Source organism: Phoca vitulina, unplaced genomic scaffold (genome assembly GCF_004348235.1).
Source record: "Phoca vitulina isolate PV1807 unplaced genomic scaffold, GSC_HSeal_1.0 scaffold14, whole genome shotgun sequence".
NCBI lineage: Eukaryota > Metazoa > Chordata > Mammalia > Carnivora > Phocidae > Phoca > Phoca vitulina.
Genome location: NW_022589717.1, coordinates 14,701,148 through 14,713,126, shown reverse-complemented (window position 1 = coordinate 14,713,126; position 11,979 = coordinate 14,701,148). Strand labels below are relative to the sequence as shown.

Below are 11,979 nucleotides of genomic sequence, written 5' to 3'. Positions count from 1 at the left end.
TCTCTGTCTCTCATTCTCTCTCTCTCAAATAAATAAAATCTTAAAAAAATAAAAAAAAAATTAAAAAAAAAAAAAGGAACTTTTCCTTTCACCTACCTCCATTCTTTTCCTTGTCTTACTCTAAGACACTAGATTTTAAAAAAATCCTCCTTTTCTTCCTTTTGATTTCCTGTGTCATAGCTTCCTCTTTCCAGTCACTTGGGAACATGAAGATAGGGGAATTTAAAATATATACTGACAATATTATTGTACTTATGCATCTCCTCTTCTTGCAAATAAAACATCATATATGTATTATATTAAAACATATATATTTATATGTATAATAGTCCTTGTATTTATAAAATATTTCTGATACTTTCTGAAATAATATGAATAATGGAAAACAAATATATTAGCAATCTACAAACCATAGTAAACTGCAGATATAAATTTTAAGTAAGCAAGAAAAATGGTATTTTAAAACTTTTTGGTGCTTTTAACATTTTTAAAACCCCAACAATTCTTTGCTTTATAATATGAAAAATCACTACAGATTATATCAAATAATTCTTCAAATCTCAAGAGGAATTACACATTTTCCCCTTGAGTAGATAAATGTTCATCTTAATCTCCTGGGTATGATTTCCTATAGTAATCTCCACTTTTCCCACATCTCAATGGTATCTTTAAACATAGTTTAAAGTTTTTAATACACTGTGAATTTCAGTAATTGAGTTTGCCTCAAACACTGAATTACATTATGTGAGAATATGTACAAGGAGGATTAAAAATAACAAAGAGGATTTTAAATACATAAAGCTATCAGATCTAACTCTACCTCAGAATTTTCATCTTTATTGTTAAGTTGTTAATATTGTGCAAATGCCTTAAACTGAGTGTAGCTTAATAAGAAAAATATTCTCATCCTGTTAAGGATAAAATTAATTCAGCTTAAATGATGGCAGATTCATTTAAATAATAATTTGACTACAAACTTAGAGAAAATATAGTTTCAAAATGGGTAAGGTTTTGAACCAGACTAACATTAAAACAAACCAAAAAGACTTTACCCAAGAAGACAGATTGAAGACACAACGATCAGTCTATATTGAAGTAATAATTTCTGTATAAAATGTTTCTAATATCATATTACCAAACATTCCCAGATTTTACATAACACTTTCAATGTACCTAAACCAGAAAAGATACAAAATCATACAGATTACTTATTCTTTACCTATTTCTAAAGTACAGAGTTGTCATAATTGGGTAGTAGGAATCAAATAAGTTAATCACGGTTTAACAAAGGTAACAGGGTTTTCAGCATCTTATAAATGACCAACAAGGAATCATTTGTGCTAAGGTGTGCCATATGCAACTCTTGTTGCAACAGAGATGTATATCAATAGCTAGATAAATGGATAGATAGATGGATAGATAGAGAGAGACAGATTAATAGATAGGTAGGTAAGTAGGCAGCAGAAAGATAGGTAACAAATGGTTGGATAGATAAATATGTAAAAAGAAACTGAAGCAATATATTCTTTGAAAATGTCTTAGGAATTTAGTATTTAGAAATCCTAAATACTTAAATATGTGAAAAAGATAAGAGGAAACAGCCAGGTGCTGGTGACGTTTTGTTGTTGTTTTTTTTCCCCCACATTTGGGATTTAGAACTGTTTTCACTGAAAAGTAGAAAGATATAAAGACTAAAATTGGCCACAATATCATTTACAGAGACCTTATTTCTCAAGTCTTTAGTTCTGTTAAGAAAACTTTTTGTCAAGTAATTGTTCTCCAATAATGTGAGAGCTATTAATTTATAAATGACCATCTTCCCCTAAATTTGCCATTCCTTTTTTCATTGAACTACCAGTAGTTTCCTTAATCACATAGCACTTCTTATTAGTGAAATAAATAGGTTTTATATTTTCTGATGGACTAGCTAGCATCCATAAAAAAGGCAAGGAAGGAATGTCCACCTTTTCTTTGGGGCAATTACATAGATTGTCACCAGCAAGCATGTGCTCTCCAGGCTTCCTGAAATATTGATTGCAGTAATGGGTTTTTAACTGATGTGTCATTTTTCCACAAGACAAATTAAAGATCTCAAGAACAGGCTGACTAATCTCTGCATAGGTGTTCTAGAGACCATTGATGGGATGTGTCTTATGGCAAAAAGAAAAACTTCAGAGGAATATAGAGGTCTTCCAAATCTTATTAAAACAGAGACTTTGGCAATCAGTTGACCTCCTCCACACCATATCCTGGGAAACTCCCTGGTTGCTGCCTCCTCTACTTTCAAGCTAAATCCAACAATTCACACTCCTCTTTATCTCTTTCCCAATACTGCATTTATTTAATATAACCTCCATGCCCAGCATGAGGTTTTTTCCCTCCCCTTCACCTCTTAAAACTGCTTTTTATTTTCTCTTACATATGTGATTTTTAAAAATGTGTTGTTATATTAGGAATTTATTTTGTTCAGAGCAGTTTGAGTTTCCCCAAAAATTGAGGGGAAGGTACAAAGGTTTCCCATACTATCCCTGCCCCACACATGTACAGCCTCTCCCATTATCAACATCTCTCACTGAGTAGTACTTTTGTTAAAATTGGTGAACCTACATTGACACATCATAATTACCCAAAGCCCATAGTTTACATTATGATTCATTCTTGGTGTTGTACATGCTAGCTATGGATTTGGGTAAGTGTATAATACCATGTATCCATTATTATGATATGAAACAGAGCATTTTCACTGCCCTAAAATCCTCTCTGCTCCACCTATTCATTCTTCTCTTCCCTCTCCCCACCTGCAACCCCTAATCTTTTTTTTACTATCTCCATTGTATTTGCCTTTTCCAGAATGTCATAGAGTTGTAATCATGCAGTATATAGACTTTTCAGATGGTCTTCTTTCACTTAGCAATATGCTTTTAAGTTTAATCCATGTTTTTCATGTCTGATAGCTCATTTCTTTTCAGCACTGAGTAATATTTCATTGTCAGATATAACAGTTGATATATCCATTCACTTAATGAAGACATATCGGTTGCTTCCAAATTTTGTTAATTATTAATAAAGCTGTTATACACATCTATGTGCAAGTTTTTGTGTGGATATAGTAACTTTTCAAATCTTTCAGGTGAATGCCAGGGGTATGATTACTGGATCATTTGGTTAAGAGGAAACCTCCAAACCATCTTTCCAAGTAGCTGTACCACCACAAGCAATGAATTATTCATGTTGTTCCACATTCTCACCAGTATTTGCTGTTTAGTGTTCTGAATTTTGGTTATCTAATAGGTTTGTAGTGGTATCTCATTTTAATTTGCATTTCCTTGATGACATGATATGGATCATCTTTCATATGCTCATTTGCCATCTGTATACCTTTTTTGGGAGTATATAATAAGATCTTCAGCCCATTTTTTAATCAAGTTGTCTGTTTCATTACTGTTGAGTGTTCTTTGTGTATTTCGGGTAATAGTCCTTTATCAGATGTTTTTTTACAAATATTTGCTCCCAATCTAAAGCTTAGTCTTCTTGTTCTCTTAACATGGTCTTTCACAGAGCAGAAGTTTGTAAATTTAATGATGTACAGTTTATCAATTATGTTTTTCATGGATCAAGCCTTTAGTGTTGCATCTAAAAAGTTATCATCATACCCAAGGTATACTAAATTTTATGTTAGCTATACTTAGATATGTAATGTGTTTTGAGTTAATTTTTGTGAAGGGTGCAAGGTCTGTGTCTAGATTCATTTTTTTTTTTTTTTTTTTGCATATGGATGTCCAGTTGTTCCAGCACCAATTGTTGAAGAGATGGTCTTTGCTCCATAGTACTGCCTTTGTTCATTTATAAAAAATCAGTCAACTATATTATGTGGGTCTCCTTCCGTGCTGTTTTGTTCCACTGATCAATTTCCTGGTTTTTTTTTTGTTTTTTTCCCACCAATTTCATGCTTCCTTAAGTACTATAGATTATAGAAAGCCTTGAAGTCAGGTAGTGTCATTCTCCCAACTTTGTTCTTCAATATTTTGTTGGCTATGCGGGGTTTTTGAGTCCCCGTATGAACTTTAGAATTAGCTTGTCCATGTCCACAAAATAACTTGCTGAGATTTTGTTTGGGATTGCATTGAAATTATAGATCACGATGGGAAGAGTGAACATACTGACAGTATGGAGTCTTCCTGTACATGAACATGGACCATCTCTCCATTTATTTTTTCTTTTATATTGTTCACCAGTGTGTTATAGGTTTCCTCATATAGATCTTATACATACTTTATTAGATTTATAACTACTTCATTTTTTTAGTGCTAATGTAAATGGCATTGTATTCTTAATTTTAAATTCTACTCATTTAACTACCTGTTCTACTTGTTTAACTACTACTACTATAATCTACTTGCTGATATATAGGAAAGCAACTGACTTTTGTACAGTAATGTCTACTCTCCAACCTTATTATAATCATTTATTAGATTTAGGAATTTTTTGCCAATTCTTTCAGATTTTTTACACAGATGACCATGCCATCTACAAAGATAATCTTATTTCTTCCTTTCGAATCTATATGTCCTTTATTTCCTATTCCTGTCTTACTGTATTAGCTAGAACTTTCAGAATAATGTTTTAAAAAGAAAGGTGAAAGGAGACATCCTTGCTTTGTTCTGATCTTAGTGGGAAATTTTTTAGTTTCTCATTAAGTATGATGTTAGCTGTAGGGTTTTTGTAGATACTCCTTATTAAGTTGAGGATGTTTGGTCCTATTTCTAGCTTACTGAGAGTTTTTTTAATAAATGGTGGTTGAATTTTAGCAAATACTTCTTCTACATCTATTGATACAATCATGTGATTTTGCTTTTTTGGTCCACTGATGGATTGGATTAATTGGCTTTTGAATTTCTAAACTTGCCTTGCATACCTGGGATAAATCCCACTTGGTTGTATAATTCTTTTTATGCACTGATGGATTTCACTTGCTAATATTTTGTTGAGGATTCTTGATCATGAGAGATATTGGTCTGTTTTTTTCTTGTAGTATCTTTATTTGGTTTTATTATTAGGGTGATGCTGGCCACAAAGAATAAATTAGGAAGTATTCCCTCTACTTCCATCCTCCAAAAAACATTGTATAGAATTGGTATAATTTATTCCCTAATTTTTTTTTTTTTTTTTTTAAGATTTTATTTATTTATTTGAGAGAGAGAGAACACAAGCAGGGGAAGCAGCAGGCAGAGGGAGAGGGAGAAACAGGCTCTCCGCTGAGCAGAGAGCCCAATGTGGGCCTCAAACCCAGGACCCTGGGATCATGACTTGAGCTGAAGGCAGATGCTTAACCAACTGAGCCACCCAGGTGCACCATTCCTTAAGTGTTTGGTGTAATTCATCAGTGAACCCATCTGGGCCTGGTGCCTCCTGTTTTAGAAGGTTGTGAAACATTAATTCAATTTCTTCAATAGATATAGGGCTATTCTATTGTCTATTTGTCTTGTGTGAGTTTTGGCAAATTATGTGTTTAAAGGAACTGGCCCAGGGCACCTGCGTGGCCAGGATCAAGTCCCACATCAGGCTCTCTGCTCAGTGAGGAGTCTGCTTCTCCCTCTGACCCTCCCCCCTCTCATGCTTTCTCTCTCTCTCTCTTTCAAATAAATAAAGAAAATCTTAAAAAAAAAAATAAAAGAATTGGCCCATTTCATCTAGGTTTCCAAATTTCTAGGCATGGCATTGTTCATATTATTCCTTTACTATTCTTTTAATGTTTATGGGGTCTGTAGTGATGTCCCTTCTTTCATTTCTGATATCAACAATTTGTGTCCTCCCTTTTTCTCTTAGTTAGCCTGGCTAAAGACTTACCGATTTATTTTATTTTTTTCAGAGAAACAGCTTTTGGTTTGTTAATTTAATCCATTGATTTCCTCTTTTAAATTCCATTGATTTCTGCTCTAATTATTATTATTTCTTTCCTTCTGCTTACTTTGAATTTAATTTGCTGTTCTCTTTCTAGTTTCTTAATATGGAAATTTAGATTATTTTAGATCTTTCTTCTTTTCTTATACATACAGTGCTATAAATTTCCCTATAAATACTGCTGTAGCTGCATCTCACAAGTTTTGATAAGTTCTTTCATCATTTTCATTTAGGAAAAAAATATTTTTAAATTTCTCTTGAGATTTCTTCCTTGACCTATATATTAAAGGAATACCTGGGAGATATTGTGGGTTCAGTTCCAGACCACTGCAATAAAGCAAATATCACAATAAAGTGAGTCAAATGAAATTTTTAGTTTCCCAGTGCATATAGAAGTTATGTTTATACCATATTGTAGTTTATTAAGTGTGCAATAGCGTTATGTCTAAAAAAATGTACATACCTTAATTAAAAAATATTTTTTTGCTAAAAAGTGCTAGCCACTATCTGAACTTTCAGTGAGTCATAATCACTGATCACAGATCACCATAACAAATAAAATAATAATGAAAAAGTTTGAAATACTGTAAAAGTTACCAAAATTGGAGAGAGAGACACACAGTAAGCAAATGCTGTTGGAAAAAATGGCACCCATAGGCTTGCGTGATGCGGGGTTGTCACACACCTTCAATTTGTAAAAAATGCATTATCTATGAAGTGCAATAAAATGAAGCAGAATAAAACGAGGCATGTCTGTATTTAGAAGTGTGCTGGTTTGTCTCTACATATTGTGGGATTTTCCTGTTATCTATTATTGATTTCTAGTTTAATTCCACTCTGATCTGACAGTAGACATGGAGGATTTCTTTTCTTCTAAATTTGTTAAGGTGTGTTATATGGGCAAGAATGTGGTCAGTATTGGTGAATCTGAAGCTTGAAAAGAATGTGCATACTGATGTTGTTGTAGGATTTAGTCTATAGATGTCAATTACATCCAGTTGATTAATGGTATTGTGTTCAACTATGTCCTAATATTCTGCCTGCTGGATCTGTCCATTTCTGAGAGAGGGTTCTGGAAGTCTCTAACTATGATAGTGGATTCATCTATTTATCTTTGTAGTTCTATTAGTTTTTGCCTCTCACACTTTGATGCTCTGTTGCTAAGCATATACACATTAAGAATTATGACTTCTTGGGGAATTGATTTCTTTGTCATTACATAATGTCCTTCTTTAACTGTAATAAATTTCTCTTTGAAATCTGCTGTCTGAAATTAATATAGCTATTTCTGCTTTCTTTTGGTATGTGTTAGCAAGTGTATTTTCTCCATCCACTTACTTTTAATTTGTATGTCTCTTTATATTTGAACTGTTTTTCCTGTTGACTTCATGAAATTGAGTCTTGTTTTTTATTCACTCTGAGAATCTTTACCATTTAAATGGTGCATTTAGACCATTGGTTTTCCAGTGATTATTGATATATTTGGACTCATATCTACCATATTTGTTATTGTTTTCTATTTGATGCTCCTATACTTTGTTTCTACTCTTACCTTCCCTCTTTTTCTGCCTTTTGTGGTTTTAAATGAGCATTTTATAGAACTCAATTTTTTCTCATTTTTTTAGCATACAGCATATATTTTTTGTTTGTCCTAGGGTTTGCAATACATATTTACAGCTAATTTAAGTCCACTTTCAAATGACAGTATACCACGTCATCAGTAGTGTGAGTATCTTATTATAAAATAAACCTAATTCCTTCTTGTTCTTTGTATCATTGCTGTCATTCTTTTCACTTATAAATAAGCATACAGAAGCATATATGATATATACATAAGCATATACACTGGAATACATTGTTGGTATTATTATTTTGAAAAATTTATGTTGGATCAATTAAAAGTTTTTATTTTATTCTCACTTATTCCTTTTTTGACGCTCTTCCTTTATGTAGATCTGAGTTTCTGACCTATATTATTTTCATTGTCTCTAAAAAACTTTTTTTAGAGATAATACCTCTCCACTTATTTAGATTCTGAATTATCTTTTCATAATTAAGTGAATTTAGGCACACTGGTTTGTATTTCATAGAAAAGTTATTTTTACATTACATATAAGAATTTGCAAATTTTACAAAGATGATTCCAAATCTCAGCTAACCTCTCCCCCAAATTGCAACCACTCATTTAGTCTTTAATGAAAATAAAGACCAAAAACAAATGCCTAAGCCTATCACTGTGTGAGATTCTGGTGGCTAAGTAATCCCTGAAAGAGCAGTAAGCCATAATTATTGGAAAGCTCAGAATACTAGTGAGCCTTAACTGCAAAGCATTTAACAGAGGGCCACAAATTTTGTTTTCCTAAGAGGAGCTAGAAATTATACATTTAGTAATGCACTGAAATGGCATTACCTAGTGTGAGTATTGCACAGAAACTCCAGGTCACCTCTTCCTGATCTATTATTTTGCATAAGCTTCTACTATCATAGCATGGTCCTGCTCTCCAGATGTATAGGCAGTCACTAAGGAATACTGGCCTCCTTCTTTCTGTAATCTGTTGGCAGGTTCCATGACAAACCTGTAGTCAGTGGCTCCAAATAGGTATCTCAGGGACAGCCATCCACCCCAGCTGTTAAACTTCTTTAAAGTAGGCAATCCAACCTTGGTTTTTCTAAACCATGTATTTTTGTGCAAACAAATCAGAATCCATGGCTTTCAAATTAGCCAAAATCTGACCTGAGAAAACTTCCTGAAATTCAAAAGCATCAATATCAGTTAATCCTGCCTTCTCTAGAACTTCTGGAATAGCATATATTGTCTGAGTAAAAGTTGATCTTTTGGATCCTGAGGTACTTACACAAAATCCCTCAAAAATGCCCTCCATTTATAACCTATGGCCAGAGCTTTTTTGTCTGCCATAATCAACACTACTGATTCACCATTGGTCAGGAAAGAAGAATTTGCAGCTGTCGCCATACCACAGGACTTGATGAATGCAGGTTTTTGTTTAGCCATCTGCTCCAGGGACAAAGGATGAATGCAGTTATCTTTGGTAACTGTATCTTTTCTTGGTACTCTTTATGATACAACATCACCTGAGTGGCTCAGTCGGTTAAGCATCTGCCTTCAGCTCAGGTCATGATCCCAGGGCCCTGGGATCGAGCCCCGCATTGGGCTCCCTGCTTGGCGGAGAGCCTGCTTCTCCCTCTCCCTCTGCCTGCCATTCTGACTATCTGTGTTCTCTATCTGTCAAATAAATAAATAAAATCTTAAAAAAAAAAAAAAAAGGATACAACATCGGAAAGCAGTCCTTCTTCTTGTGTCCTTATGGTCAGGCTGTGGAGACAAAGTACATACTCATCTTATTTCAGTCAGAAAAAGCAAAGGCAGTGACCAGTTGGACTGCAGAGTGCCCATCGTCTCACCAGAGGGTGCTCAAGTGATAAGAAATTCAATCTGAATTTAGAGGTTAAAGATAGTGGCTGACCCAGAGTCTTGGCCTTATTGAGATCAAGAATCGTTTTCCTCATTTTCCTTGAATGACGAATAAAGATGTCCAACATTAACTCTACACCACCTCCCACAACTGCATCACACTAGCCAGAAACAATCAAGCCAAGGCCTGTGGTCCTGGCTTGGTTGGCAGAGATGCAAGCTAGTATGAGCAGGATTCTTATCAGAGAAGCCAGCTCCAAGGGCAGCTTCTCTATCACATTGCTTGTTTTCACTTCCTGTATAATTGTGCCAAAGATGATATAATCAACAACTTCGTTTGGAACACTGGTCTGATGCATCAAACCCGAAAGTGCTGTTCTGGCCAAATGATGCAGCGTCACATCTCTATATGAACTGCCTGATAGCAAAGGAGTGCAAACACCATCCACCATCACGATATTCCTTAAATGTATTGGGGTTTGACTAAAGTCTTCGATTGATGCCTGGGGCAGCTCACAGCTAGGAGGAACAGCTCACGGTTCTTGCAAAAAATGTGAGGGTTTGTTTGTTTGTTTGTTTTGTTGGTAGCAGGAAGATTTTTATTTTTAAGATTTTATTTATTTGAGAGAGAGAGACAGGGAGAGGGGGAACACACGCAGGGGGAGAGGGAGAAGCAGACTTCCCGCCCAGCAGGGAGCCTGACGAGGGGCTCGATCCCAGGACCCTGGGATCATGACCTGAGCCGAAGGCAGACACTTAACGACTGAGCCACCCAGACGTCCCTGCTCCAGCAGGAAGATTTTTTTTAAACATGTAAGTCAAGATGGAAATCATCCTGAAATCCTCTCACCTTAGTTTTCGCCATTCAGGCTGCTGTCGGGGTAAAGGTCCAGAACCGAGTAACAGGACTCAACAGGACCAAGAGGCAGGGGGCTTAAAAAGGACCCCTCCCCCCAGCCAGCGTCTTCTCGGGCCTCCGGGGCCTGGAGGGCTGCCCGTTGGCTGCCTGACTAAAAGCCAGCATCCCTCCATGGGCCTCCTTCCTTCCACTGGGGAAAGAGTCGCTTACACCGCGTCAGCCGGAAATGAAGAGCAGGCGACAGCGCAGCATCAGGAATTTTAGTCGGAAAGTGCTCGGGAGCCTGGTTGAACTGCGCGGCAGGAAGAAAAGTCCTCTGTGGGTCTCCTCAACTTGAAGCGTTTGCGCTTGCGTCCTCTTTGCGTGGCCTGCGGCGCAGTTAGCAAGCAGCCTCGGCCACTTCACTGTCTCCAGGATGCTCCACTGCTCAGGTGAGGCCGGCTGAGGGCACCCCAGAGTCCTGCGCAGAACGCCTGCGGAGACCCAGGCGGCCCCCAAACCCCGCCCCCTGTGTAAGTAACTGTTAACGTTTCTTGCAAGACCCATCTCCTGGCCACGAATTCCATCCGTTTTTGTTTGTGTGAGGAAGTGTTTATTTCTCCTTCACTTTTGAAGGAAGATTTCATAGGGTACAGAATTCTAGCTTGGTGGGGTTTTTTGTCTCTAGACATTTTAAAATTTCACTCTATTCTGTTCTTGCTTGCATGGTTTCTGAGAGGTTGGATGTAATTTTTATCTTTGTTCCTCTGTAGGTAAAGTGCTTTTTTGTTTCTCAGGACTTCTTTGAGGAATTTTTTTTTTTTTTCTTTACCTTTGATTTTCTGTAGTTTGAAAATGATATGCCTGGGTGTAGGTGTTTTATTATTGGTTTTTGTTTTTTTTTTGTTTTTTGTTTTTGTTTTTGTTTTTTTGGCATTTATCCTACTTGATTTTCTCCGAGATTTGTGGATCTGTGGGTTGGTGTCTGACATTAATTTGGGGAGATTCTCAGTCATTACTGTTTCTTCTGTTCCTTTATCTTAAGTTTTAGTTAGCAAGTTTCCCCAGAGGGCAGGCCTTGTTAAGAACAGAGTGCCTGGAGTATTTAAAAATGGTTCTGCCCCACCCTCCACCACCCCCCCCCCCCAAAAAAAAAAGAAGACGAAGGGAATTTTTCTCTGGTATTTACTGTGAGAGCCTGGTAGAGTTCCCTGAAGTAAATCTTAACAGAGCTGTGGAAGCCCTTCTAAAGACTGGATTCCCTGGGAGCTTTTAACTCAGACTTACCCACACAGAGTAGCCAGCAATTCTTCAGATATACTTCCAGTTTCCTACCCCTCCCTTCCCACTCAGGTTCTCATGGTGGTTTCATCTTGGTATCTCAGCTCAGGTTACCTGAGATTCCTTGTGTTCTGTCTCTCCAGTCTTGGGGGCAGTGGCTTACCCTGTGCCCTCCCCTCTTTTAGGGATCCAAGAAAAGTTGATTTTTAGTTTGTTTAGCTTTTTACTTCTTGTTAGGACAGCATGACAACTTTTAAGATCCTTATTTGCAGAACCAGAAACTGGACCTAAATATGTCAGTTTAACATATAATTGCTTGCTCATGATTTAATGCCTGTATAACAAGATTACATCTCCCCCTTGCTAGAGATATTGTAGCACTGCACCAGTATTTCCTAAGGCAGGGGTCTAAAGTCATTCTGGACACTCAGTCCTCTATTTCCTGTCTCATAAGAGAACAGAAAGCACTAGGAGAAATTGGTTTTTAGGGATTTTTTTTCTGTGCATCCAGTTGTGAAACAATGAC

General features: G+C 36.3%; 1 pseudogene; it reads right to left on the bottom strand.

The window, feature by feature from the left end:
- Positions 1–8,359: 8,359 nt before the first annotated feature.
- Positions 8,360–10,168, bottom strand: LOC116637350 (annotated as a pseudogene).
- Positions 10,169–11,979: the final 1,811 nt, after the last annotated feature.